This window comes from Somniosus microcephalus, chromosome 6 (genome assembly GCF_052327205.1).
Source record: "Somniosus microcephalus isolate GS21.2 chromosome 6, FLI_Smic_1.0, whole genome shotgun sequence".
In the NCBI taxonomy this organism is placed as follows: domain Eukaryota; kingdom Metazoa; phylum Chordata; class Chondrichthyes; order Squaliformes; family Somniosidae; genus Somniosus; species Somniosus microcephalus.
The window spans coordinates 216,717,456-216,730,333 of record NC_140992.1 but is presented as its reverse complement, the minus strand read 5'-3'; the positions used below and the strand labels follow the sequence as shown (position 1 = coordinate 216,730,333).

The following is a 12,878-nucleotide window of genomic DNA, read 5'->3' as shown; positions in this document are numbered from 1 at the left end:
GGCACTGAAAATTAACTATTGCAAATGCGGAGTCTCATTCCTTCAGGTTTTGAAATTTTAAAAATGTCATTAAAAAAATTTGTTTGTCTCTTTTTTCTCTCTCTCAATCCACTCTTTCTTTCCCTCCCTTTATTTCTCTTTCTGTGCCTGATTTGACATTGAATTCACTCCCTTTAATTCACCCACCTTCTCAGTCCTTCCTGTGTTTATTTTCCAATCCTTAAATCTCATTGATTAAGGATATACCCTGTGGGCTGTCCTGTTCACTCTGGTCCCAGATGCCTGGTTCCCTCGCTGTGAAAGGTGAGCTCTAAAGATTTTACAAATAAAATTCCAAAGCAGGCACCCTATAAATACCACATTGGTTGAAAAGGTTTTCAACTCTCCATTCTGTTAAATGATTCACTTTACTGACAAATTAAATTTGGGTACCAGCTCACACTTTCAGCAACTTAGTGGGCAATGTTTTTTCAGCTGAAGGGTGCAGGGGCAAGTCTAACTAATGGCAGGTGCCATTTGATGCCCTCCTACAGCAAAACCTGCCCATTTTTTTTTGCCAATCAAGATACTTAATAACTTTAATTTAAAAGCTGGCTTTAGACTGGTTTCAGTTATGAGCCAATCATTCTTCATTCAGGAATAACTTATTAAGTGTGTGGATGTAACTTTTGTTTATATTTGCAATTCAATTATTTCATGGTTTACTCGAAACTTCAAATGCTAAAATTAGTTCAAAATGATACAGTAAAGGACACTGTGCAATCAATGCCCCTAGGCTAGGCAGGGGAAAGTGCAGCTAGGGTTCCTGCTCGATTATGTGAATAGTCTTACCATACAATGCCTGGGTTCGCCCGTAAAGAATGGCCAATTGAGTGAAGCTTGGAAGGGCTGCTGTTGCTATTAGAGCCTTTTAGGGATGGAGGGGGGAAATTCTTGAATAAAGAATTTTTATAATTGCAGATATACAAACAATTAAAATACAACCCTTCTCAACCCATTAAAACAGTATACTGTATATGTCATCTTACATAATTTATATTCTAAATATTAAGTTATTATAATAATTTAGGTTGCAACTAAGAAAAATGTAAATAAAATCTGAATTATAACCTGAATTATAACCTATTATCTATATTACATATAACAGAATTAAATTCCAACTCTGTAGTTGCTAAACATATACAATTAAAATGAGAGAATGTCTTTGTTTAAAGCCCAATAAGTGCACAGAAATTCTTCTTTAGTAGGACATCACGTGCAAGTTACAAATGAATAAAAGAAATATATATATTTCAAGTATTTTCAAATCACATGAAACAAACCAGTGTTTCCCACCCACAGCTAAGGTCATTTTTATAGATAGTTGAAGTTGTCAAAATAAATGTATGATTATATCTTGTCAAATATGATGCTTTTATAGTACACGTATCCTGTATTATTTGGCACATGTTCTGATCATGTTCACTAGCATACAAGCCAAGCTACAGTATAGCAGCTGTTCAAACAGATATGATTTATTTGTCTTATTTTGATAGTTTCATATTTCTAACATGAATGAAACACCAGTATCTGAGGAGGATGCAAAGCCCTTTACACTAAAATGGCCAGATGACCTGCAGGGAATAAAGAAGTGATTACACTATGAAAGGTATTGTATTAGCTTACACAAATAGTTTAAGTGGACATATCCATTTACTTCCTCTAACAAACTTCAAAGCAATCAGTCTATTCCAAATCCTCTCCTTGGACAATCATTATCTTGCATGTTGCTTGCCAGTTCTTACTTGACATACTGACTACTTCAGTTACTTCGGACAAATATTTTAAATGAAAGTTATTTAATTGTATTGTGAAACAAGAAGTCTCTTCTTTGTTCAGTTTATACAGAGATTTCCTCCAGGATAGTTTGGACAGTGGATTCTGAAATAAATTATAACGGAAACACAGCAGTACAGTTATAACAGGAACAGACACAGCAAGAAGCAGGAGAGTAAATGCATCTTATTCCCAATTCATCTGTTGCAGATCAAAAAGGTCTATTATACAGTTTACCACAAATTTGCATATCCTGTTAAATCCTTCTTATTTGGCATGTTTAAAATGTTTGAAAAAGATCAGTATGAATACAAGGAGGAAACAATCCACGTGAACTGATGATCAGCAATCCAAATTCAAAACTGAACATTAGTATGTGCTATATGTACAATAGGACTTAATTTTCAAAATCCCAATATGACTTCCAGTGCACACATCATCTAGAAAGCAAGATGAACTTGCATTTATCTTGTGTCTCAGAAATGTTCCAAAGCGCTACACATACAATGAATTACTTTAAAGTACTGTTGTTATGTAGGTGAATGTGGCAGCCATGTTGCACACAGCAAAATCCAACAAACAGCAACAAGGTGAATGACGACTTAAACCTTTTTTGGTGGCGGTGGCGAGGGAAGAATGTTGGCTAGGACACCAAGACAACTCCTTTATCTTCTTTGAATAGTGCCTAGGTACCTTCAACTTCCATCTGAATCACTGGAAGAGGAAGCTTGGTTTAATGTCTCATTTGAAGGACAGCACTATTAAGGAGTTCTGGAGTGGCACTTGACTCAGAGGCGAGAGTACCATGAACTGAGCCAAGCTAATACTTGACACTTGAATCTAATGTAATTTCATTCTCTAGGTTTTCATTTTCCATCATTTGGTTTATTTCATCTTTTGCACTTCGCACTTATAATGTTTGTAAAGTTTGGTTTCTAAGACCCATTTCCGAGAACTCCTTAGAGTAAAGGGAATCTTTCAAAATAGAAAATTCCCAAATATTTTTTCTATACACTATTTAGAAAAACTAATAGCTCTACTGATACTTTTGTGAATTTTTTCTAGTGTAGCATATCAACTCACGAACAATTGCATTAAAGACTACCGTGAATGGATTATAGAGTCAGAATATTACAGCACAGGAGGCCGCCATTTGGCCCATTGAGTCTGCACCAGCTCTTTTTAAGAGCAATCCAGTTAGTTCCACTCCCCTGCTCTTTCCCCGTACCCCTGCAACTTTTTCTCCTTCAAGTATTTAACTTTTGAAGGTTACTATTGAATTTGTATCCAGCACCCTATCAGTGCATTCCAAATCCTAACCACTCGTTGCGTAAAAATGCTTTTCCTCATGTCGCCTGGTTCATTTGCCAATCACCTTAAATCTGTGCCCACTGGTGATTGGCCTTCAGCCATTGGAAACATTTTCTCTTTATTTACTCTATTTAAATCCTTCATGATTTTAAACATCTGTATCAAATCACCTCTTAGCCTTCCCTTCTACATTCTTCTGTGCTGCTCTTCAGTCTATTTTGATCTTTCTCTGAGCTTCTGATCTTTACTCTCTCCCTCACCCAGCCCCCTCCCTCAGCTCCATTAATCCTATTCCTTCTCGAAAGGTCGACAGTCATCCAAGTCTTGCATACAAGTTTTCACATTGCAATTTCTCCAGAATTTGAACATATAACCCATTTCTAATGGGACGATATGTTCAGTGATATAAAAAAAAATCAACTCTTTCTAATAAACTTTCTCCAAGGCAAAACCATAAAAATAAATCAGATAAACACTTACCAATAGGATTTACTTCATTCACAAGTGTCTTCCACAGCAGTCAGCACCAAAAGTGAGAACACACACTTCCTCAAGCCAGAGATTAAAACATACTTTAAAAAGATCAGAGACTCTTTAAAAACCAATCACTGGTGGCATATGACAGTGGATACATTAAGAACTGCAGCATGCGAGTGTTTACAACCAGAGGGTTCTTCTAAAGTTTGGCTAGCTTGCCATGCCCCGAAGACCAGGTTATCATACTCCCATTTGCAGGCTACAGCCCTTGTTTGGGAAACATTGCGCTATTGAAAACTGTGATTCCTGTACTGGTTGGACCACAAGTGTGTTATTTGTGAAACGTAAGTGGTCACACTTGAATATTGTGGGTTGTACAGTTTGATTAATATGCTGCAATTTCACTTGATCACCTTTGAGGCTCAGAGAGAAATTTCACAGAAATGTATTTATTTGCAGCTTGTGTGTATGATTGTCATCTGGACAAATTGTACATAGCCTGTGGAAGGAATGGGTGTGAAGAAGCTAATGTTTTCTCTTTCCATTCTTCAATGAAAAGGTAAATCAATTGTAATGTACTGTAAAAAGAAAAAACTCAACAGTAAACACTAACTACCATTGTTCTGAAATTGTTTTAAGTACACGCATGGAAGAAGGAATCTGAATGCAGCTGAACATCAGCTTCAATGACACTTGACGATTCCCCTACAATCTCACAGATGACTCTGGGGACACTGCACAGAGGAAGGTGACATGCTGTAGATCAATCTCATCAGCAGAATGATGACACAGCCAATATACTCAATTAACTGTGTCCTGCCAACTTCCATAATATGAATCAAGGATATAATCTCATTATGCAGTTGCTGTAAACTATTCTGGAAAACATCAAGCATTCCCTTGGGGCTCAAGTCTCAACGACATCCCCAACACCTTGCAGCTAGGGAGCCGCAAGGACAAGTCCTGGCTCAATTAGGAGCCTCGACAGAACGGCCCTAAAAAGATGAGACCATCCTTGGCCACACCCAGAAAGTGTAAGACTGAATTAATACACTGCAGTTTCATTTATTTACCTTTGGCTGGACATGGTTGGCTCTATCATCAATTTGCTGATGAAACTGCCCTGCAGCCAGTTACCCTTTCCTTTGCAGAGAGCTTCTTCTCTCTCAATTCCCTAGACAAACAAAACAGGGTTCACTGTGAAGGCACGGCACCGAGAATGCACCCAATATGTTGCAGGCCAGCTCACAGCATATTCTTGGTATACCAAAGGATGATTCCATTTCATGGTGAGGTGGTTCTGTAGAGTCCTGCAGCTAAGTTTTTATCCTCCCAACCTTCTCTTCCTGATTGTGTTGCATTCCTCAGATATTAGATACCAAGGAAACTGACAATCTTCCTTTTCTGTGATGACAATGCCACTGTTAAATTTTATGGTCTTTTCTAAATTTCATATTATAGATTATTTTGGCTGTCATAGCTTGGGTTACTCTCATGGGTGTGTTCCAACTTCCCATATCTTTAAGAGTGTCTATCATTCCCTGAAGATCTATGTAAGCTTTCAGTAATATACCTGGGTAAATGAATAGCAAACCCTGTTTGGTAGTTGCTTTTAGGTACTTTTTTTTAATTTTTATTCGTTCATGTGAGGTGTGGGTGTCGCTGGCAAGGCCAGCATTTATTACCCATCCCTAGTTGCCGTTGAGAAGGTGGCAGTGAGCCACCTTCTTGAACCGCTGCAGTCCGTGTGGTGAAGCAACTCCCACAGTGCTGTTAGGTACGGAGTTCCAGGATTTTGACCCAGCGATGATGAAGGATTGGCGATATACTTCCAAGTCAGGATAGTGTGTGACTTGGAGGGGAACTTGGAGGTGGTGGTGTTCCCATGCGCCTGCTGCCCTTGTCCTTCTAGGTGGTAGAGGTCGCGAGTTTAGGAGGTGCTGCCGAGTAAGCCTTGGCGAGTTGCTGCAGTGCATCTTGTAGATGGTACACACTGCAGCCACGGTACGCCGGTGGTGGAGGGAGTGAATGTTTAAGGTGGTGGATGGGGTGCCAATCAAGCGGGCTGCTTTGTCCTGGATGGTGTCGAGCTTCTCGAGTGTTGTTGGAGCTGCACTCATCCAGGCAAGTGGAGATTATTCGATCACACTCCTGACTTGTGCTTTGTAGATGGTGGAAAGGCTTTAGGGAGTCAGGAGGTGAGACACTCGCCACAGAATACCCAGCCTCTGACCTGCTCTTGTTGCCACAGTATTTGTGTGGCTGGTCCAGTTAAATTTCTGGTCAACGGTGGCCCCCAGGATATTGATAGTGGGGGATTCGGCGATGGTAATGCCGTTGAATGTTAAGGGGCGGTGGTTAGATGCTCGTTTGTTGGAAATAGTAATTGCCTGGCACTTGTGTGTTGCGAATGTTACTTCCACTTATCAGCCCAAGGCTGAATGTTGTCCAGGTCTTGCTGCATGCGGGCATAGACTGCTTCATTATCTGAGGAGTTGTGAATGGCACTGAACACATCAGCGAACATCCCCACTTCTGACCTTATGATGGAGGGAAGGTCATTGATGAAGCAGCTGAAGATGTTTGGGCCTAGGACTCTGTGCTGAGGAATTCTTGCAGCAATGTTTTGGGGCTGTGATGATTGACCTCCAACCACCACAACCATCTTCCTTTGTGCTAGGTATGACTCCAGCCAGTGGAGAGTTTTCCCCCCGATTCCCATTGACTTCAGTTTTACTAGGGCTCCTTGATGCCACACTTGGTCAAATACTGCCTTGATGTCAAGAGCAGTCACTCTCAACTCACCTCTGGAATTCAGCTCTTTTGTCCATGTTTGGACCAAGGCTGTAATGAGGTCTGGAGCTGAGTGGTCCTGGCAGAACCCAAACTGGGCATCAGTGAGCAGGTTATTGGTGAGTAAATGCTGCTTGATAGCACTGTCGATGACACCTTCCATCACTTTGCTGATGATTGAGAGTAGACTGATGGGGCGGTAATTGGCCGAATTGGATTGGTCCTGATTTTTGTGGGCAGGACATACCTGGGCAGTTTTCCACATTGTTGGATAGATGCCAGTGTTATAGCTGTACTGGAACAGCTTGGCTAGAGGCGTGGCTAGTTGTGGAGCACAAGGCTTCAGCACAACAGTCGGGATGTTGTCGGGGCCCACAGCCTTTGCTTTATCCAGTGCTTTCAGCCGTTTCTTGATATCACGTGGAGCGAATCGAATTGGCTGAAGACTGGCTTCTGTGGTGGTGGGGACCTCAGGAGGAGGCTGATATGGATCATCCACTCGGCACTTCTGGCTGAAGGTGGTTGCAAATGCTTCAGCCTTGTCTTTTGCACTCACGTGCTGGGCTCCACCATCATTGAGGATGAGGATATTCATAGAGCCTCCTCCTCCCGTTAGTTGTTTAATGGTCCACCATCATTCACAACTGAATGTGGCAGGACTGTAGAGCTTTGATCTGATCCATTGATTGTGGGATTGCTTAGCTCTGTCTGTAGCATGCTGCTTCTTCTTTTTAGCATGCATGTAGTCCTGTGTTGCAGCTTCCCCGGATTGGCACCGCATTTTTAGGTATGCCTGGTGATGCTCCTGGCATGCTCTTCTACACTCCTTATTGAACCAGGGTTGGTCCCCAGGCTTGATGGTAATGGTAGAGTGAGGGATATGCCAGGCCATGAGGTTATAGATTGTGGTGGATTACAATTTTGCTGCTGCTGATGGCCCACATCGCCTCATAGATGCCCAGTTTTGATCTGCTAGATCTGTTCTGAATCTATCCCATTTAGCATGGTGGTAGTGCCACACAACATGATGGAGGGTGTCCTCAGTGTGAAGACAGGACTTCGTTGTTGTGTATGTACCTTTAAGAGAAGAACGGATTCTATACTGCAGTACCGGCAGTGACCACCCATGTATATAAAGCCATAGCAGGCTTCTGTACTTCAGTCTTAAGTTACCCTCTGTTCAGCTGCAAGCACGAGCAGAGGGAGCAGCCAGACTTTGGAGAGTGGATTAAAGTGGTGGTCCCCTGACCAGGAAGAGGAGGAGAACGTTGGACCACCACCACCAACTCCACCATCATTACATCAACTGAGGTGCCTGGAGAGAGAGGACAGAGGAGGAAAAGGAGAAAGGAGGCCTACATCAACATCAACCAGGGGAGAGGCCTTTCCATCACTGCCTCCCCAATTTGGCCTCCACTTCAGGAGAGGGAGAGAGGGGAGAGAAACCAACTGCTTGAAAGGAGGGAAGAAAACTTCATCCGGAACATCTACAGGTGGGTGTTATTTGGGGCACTCTCCCAAGACTTTGTATTTTAGGTGGGGGGAGAAAAGAAGAAGCAAGGCCGGATCATCAAGGGGTGTAGTGTGTGTGTGTGCTCTTGTTAAAAGCTAGGCCACACACACCACTAATTAGCATCCCTTCTATTGCCTGCCCTGGGAGAGCTTGGAGCTGCCCAAGGTGAAGTCCTTAATTTAATTTAATTACATCGTTAAGACCTGTTGCAGGACTAAGCCTGGGCTTCTCCAGCTTTTCCAGGTGAAGACGTCTTCTCCCCCTGCCAGAAGACCACCATCACCAAAGACTTTTTCCATCGGAGAGTGCAACCCTGCCTACACCCACCCACCATCCTGAGTGGCAACACTGCCCTTTGCGGCCTCCCTCCTTCCCACCCCCCCACCTCTCTCTCTCTCTCTTTGTCTCTCTCTGCCTGTCTTTCTAAGGCACCTTAGTTTCATCTATTTTATTAATTGCCAATTGAGCAGAGGGGCGAGGGCTCCTCTCCCAATTTAAATCAATAAGGAGAGAGGTGTGTCCTCATTTTAATCAGCTCCCTCTGCTCAATAGAGGACAAAAAATATATATATATATATATACACCGAGGCCATTAACACCTTCAGGCCTGTGACTTGGGGTGAGTGTAGCCCTTAAAAAAAGCACCCCAGAATGGCGACTGCATCTTCGCCGGTGGCGGGGCCAGCCGGGACCTATGCGAGAGTGGTAGCCACAGCCACAGCTGCTCCCGCTGTTCCTGCTGCCCCGTCACCTTTTCGATTAATAACAAAAAAGCTTGGGGTGAAGAGCTACACTCACCCCACTATGACCATCGAGGCCTGCGTCAAGGCCATGGCTGGGGTTGTCGGCCCCTCAGCCATCGTCGCGGCCTCGAAAATGTATGGGAAGGCTGTGTTCTTCCTGGGGTCGGAGCGGGCGGTGTCCCTGGCTGTCGCCAAGGGGCTCACCGTGGGCGGGACCTTCCTGCCGGTGGATCCTCTCGAGGCCACCGCGCAGAGGATCATTATTTCCAACGTCCCGCCCTATGTTCCTGGTGAGCTCCTCCTTCCCCATTTGCGACAACTTGGGGAGGTGAGGTCGGGGATCACGCCCATCCCGCTCAGCTTCCGGGAGGCCAGCCTTCGCCACGTCTTCTCCTTCCGGCGCCAGCTGTTTATCCAGCTGGCGCGGGAGGAGGACACTGAAGGGGCGTTCGTCGTCCTCCACGAGGGGACCGCCTACCGCGCCTTTTGGACGTCGGACGGTGTGAGGTGCCATGCCTGCAGGGAGGTGGGGCACATCAGGAGGAACTGCCCTGCCTCCAAGGCCGTCGGATCATCTCGTGCGGCCGAGGCTGGCGCCGCCGCCGCCGCCCTTCCCCCCGGATCTGCCCGCGCGTCAAGTACGTCTGATGCGCGGTTGACGTCGGGGGCCGATGCCACCAAGGCCTCCGGCGGGGGGGAGGGAGCATGTCCGGCCGGAAAGAAGGCGCGGGGAAAAAAGAAGCACCTTGGGGCAGGCCCCCCCGTGGATGGTGAGCCCTTGCCCCTTGAGCCCCTTACACCCGCGCTCCTCGCGGAGTTGATCAGGGCAGATGTGAGCGGGAGGGGCCCCGTGCCCGAGCCTGTGGCCGCAACCGCCGCAGCGGTAATGCCAATACCTGCGGCCGGGCTCGGGCCCGAGGAACCCGACAAACCTGCTCCGCCGGAGGGAGTCGAGGAGGAGGCCTTTGCAGACATGGAGGTCTCCCTCGCTCCCTCCGTGCTAAAAAGAAGGCGCGACCCCCTGGATGAAGATGAGGACCGGGAGGAGGAAGGTCCCTCCGAGCAGGGGGAGTCGTCGCCCGCCGCGGGTACTGCGCCCCCCCGCCCCCCCAGCGCTGTCGTCATCACCAGCGATCGGCAGGGGTCGCCTGTCCCTCGGGAGGCTGAGGCAGATGTGTCTGTCCAGCACGTGCCTCCCGGGGATGGGGATGAGACCCTGCCCGTGGGGGGGGTTGCGGAACAACCCGCGGCAGTAATTGAAGTTGACCTTTTATCGGTGTCGTTACCCCTCGCCGGGTCGGGCAGCCTGGGGGCTGGGTCGGGCGAGCTCGAGGATAATGAGCTCGCCCAATGCGACCCGGACGTCTCCCAGGGGATGCTCGTCCTGGTAGAGCTTTTAATTCAAAACCCCCCGTCCGCTGGGTCGGAGGTTGGTGGCGGGGAGGAGGATGGCCCCCTGGCTGCGTCTCTGGTGCCGGACGTACTGGAGGAGCTGGAAATTGTTCTCTCCCCGGTTTCTCCGGTCGTTCCGGCGTCTGAGGCGGAGGGGAGCTCTGAACCGCCGCCGTCTTCTGGCCCGGCACCCCTAGAGGAGCCCAGGGAGAAATCCTCTGCCGCCGACCCTGGGGGTGGGATCCGGGCGGAGGCGGGGCTGGCTGGCGCGGCCGAGTCGTTCGCTTCGCACTGCGCGGCGGACGGGTCGGCCGCTGGTGACGACCCCCTGGAGGAGGATGGGGACTCGGTGATGGGCACGGAGGACGATTCGGACTCCAGCGCCGACGTGGCGATGGATGACCTCGTGCCCCTTGCCGAGTCTCCCCTCATTTCCGTAAGGGAACTCCGGGATTTTATGGCCACGTGCCTGGGTCAGCGCAATAAGGTCCGGCTGGCCCTCGACAGGTGGTCGGAGCTGGCGCTGCTCATCGATTCCGTCCGCGCCGCCGTTAAGATCTTGGGCGCGGACGAGGGTGTGAACCCGCTCGAGCTGCGTCGGCTCACAACGTTTCTCACTGGGCTGCTGAGGAGGTGGCGGCAGACCAGCGGCTGCGCTTCCTCCCCCCGTTAGGTGTGGGTAGAGGTTGCACTATGCTTCTGACATGAAGATAACCATAGCCAGCCTCAACATCAACGGCAGCAGGGAGGCGCGCCGCAGATTCAATAACTTCTCGGTCCTTCGGGACGGGAAGTATGCGGTGTGCTTCCTGCAAGAAACCCACACCGTTCCGGGAGACGAAGCCACGTGGCTCCTGGAGTGGCAAGGAAGGGTCAGCATGAGTCACCTCTCCAACAATTCCAGCGGGGTGGCTATCTTGCTGGCCCCGCATTTTCAGCCGGAGATCTTGGGGGTCAAGGAGCACGTGCTGGGCCGCTTGCTCCATGTCACTGCTCGCCTGGGGGGCGTGCCGCTCCATCTAGTGAACGTGTACGCCCCTCAGACCAGTGCGCAGCAAGTGCGCTTCTTCGAAGAAGTGTCCGCTCTCTTGGGCTCCATCGACGTGGGCGAGTGCGTCATCCTCGGGGGGGATTTTAACTGCACCCTCGAGGCGAGGGACCGTTCGGGTCCCCCGCGAAGCCCGGCGGCGATGGAGAAGTTGAGGGACCTGGTTGGGTCCTTCGACTTGGTGGACGTCTGGCGAAATCTCCACCCCGACTCCAGCGCCTTCACTAGCGTGAGGTCTGGGGGAGGAAGGTCCAGAATCGACCGCCTCTACATTTCCCGGGCGTTCGTCTCCTGCGTTCCGGCAGCTTCCATGCGGCCGGTGCCGTGCACGGACCACCACCTGGTGTGGGCGGAGCTCGCTCCGCTGCGCGCGCGCGGGGGGGGTCCGTGTACTGGCATTTTAACAACCTGCTGCTGGAGGACGCACGGTTCCGGGATTCATTTCGTCGATTCTGGGCCGACTGGAGAAGGAAGCAGGGGGGCTTCCCCTCCTTGAGGCTATGGTGGGATGTGGGCAAGGCTCACATCCGTCTCTTCTGTCAGGAGTACGCGAAGGGGTCGACCAAGAGGCGGGAGGCCCGGGTCGGGCGGTTGGAGAAGGAGGTGCTCGACCTGGAGTCCCGTCTCGGTCAGGTCGTCGAGGACCCGGCCCTGCGGAAGGTGTACGAAGAGAAGAAGGGCGCGCTGAAGGACCTGCAGCTCGTCGGGTCCCAAGGCGCGTACGTGAGGTCGCGGATCCAGCTCCTGCGGGACCTGGACCGCGGCTCCCCCTTCTTCTACTCGCTGGAAAAAAGACGGGGGGTCCGTAAGCAGCTCTTGGGGCTGCTGGCCGACGACGGATCTCTGGTCTCGGATCCGGAGGGAATCAGCGCGGAGACCCGCGCCTATTACGGGGCTCTGTTCTCTCCGGATCCGTCCAGCGAGGATGCGCGCAGAGTTTTGTGGGAGGACCTGACGAAGGTTGGCCCGGAGGGCGCCGAAAAATTGGACGCTCCGCTAAGTCTGGCGGAGCTGACCGGCGCCCTCCGCCAGCTCTCTAGGGGAAAGTCCCCGGGGCTGGACGGGCTGACCGTGGAGTTCCACAGGGCGTTCTGGGACGTCTTGGGGGGCGACTACGCGCGGGTCCTGGGGGAAAGTTTGGCGACCGGGGAGATGCCCCTCTCTTGGCGCAGGGCGGTCATTGTCCTGCTGCCTAAGAAGGGCGATCTCCGCCTCCTTAAGAACTGGCGCCCGGTCTCCCTCCTCAGCACGGACTATAAAATCTTTGCCAGGGCCATGTCTGCTCGCCTTGGCACCGTGCTGGCCCACATGATCCACCCCGACCAGTCCTACACGGTCCCGGGCCGGACCATCCACGATAACATCCATCTGGTCCGGGACCTGGTCCACCACTCCCAGAGGGCTGGTCTGTCGGTCGCCTTCCTTTCCCTGGATCAGGAGAAGGCGTTCGACAGGGTGGATCACGAGTATCTCTTCGGGGCTCTGCGCGCATTCGGGTTCGGGACGCATTTCGTCGCCCGGATCCGACTTCTGTACGCCGCCGCGGAGTGTCTGATTAAAGTTAACGGGTCCTTGACGGCGCCCCTTCGCTTCGGGAGGGGGGTGCGTCAGGGATGCCCCATGTCCGGTCAGTTATATGCCATTTGCGTGGAGCCTTTCCTGCGCCTCTTGCGGAAAAGGTTGACGGGACTGGCTCTGCAAGGGCCGGGCGTGGAGGTGGTCCTCTCGGCTTACGCCGATGACGTGCTCCTCACGGTCACGGATCCCGCTGACTTGCGGAGGATGC

At 49.9% G+C, this 12,878-nt stretch overlaps 1 protein-coding gene across 14 annotated transcripts in view; it reads right to left on the bottom strand.

Annotated features, from left to right (window-relative positions):
* The window catches only part of LOC147116456 (retrovirus-related Pol polyprotein from transposon 17.6), a 614,807-nt gene that overhangs the window by 490,133 nt on the left and 111,796 nt on the right, over positions 1–12,878 (bottom strand). The window contains exon 2 of one of the 14 annotated variants that reach the window (XM_085991395.1): positions 832–1,920. The exons of 12 other annotated variants lie outside the window; for them this stretch is intronic. The gene's annotated coding sequence lies outside the window, so the exon portion shown is untranslated. The remainder of the gene's footprint in view (positions 1–831; positions 1,921–12,878) is intronic. One more of the 14 variants, XM_085991396.1, reaches the window with a different exon arrangement.